Here is a 250-nt window from a genome sequence, read left to right on the forward strand (position 1 = left end):
TAAAGTATAATAAAAAAAAGAAAAAAAAAAATAAAATGTGCATACACTGTAGAAAAGTTAAATCAAACTAATTAACATATGCATTACCTCACATGCTTTTTTTTTTTATGGTGAATACACTTCAAAACTACTCCATTTGCAGTTTTCGAAAATACAGATAATCATTATTTACTATAGTCACCATGTTGTACAATAGATCTCTTAAACTTATTTTGTAACCTTTAACCAAACTTTTCCCAACCCCCTTTCT

Source organism: Colobus angolensis, unplaced genomic scaffold (assembly GCF_000951035.1).
Source record: "Colobus angolensis palliatus isolate OR3802 unplaced genomic scaffold, Cang.pa_1.0 Scaffold354, whole genome shotgun sequence".
In the NCBI taxonomy this organism is placed as follows: Eukaryota; Metazoa; Chordata; class Mammalia; order Primates; family Cercopithecidae; genus Colobus; species Colobus angolensis.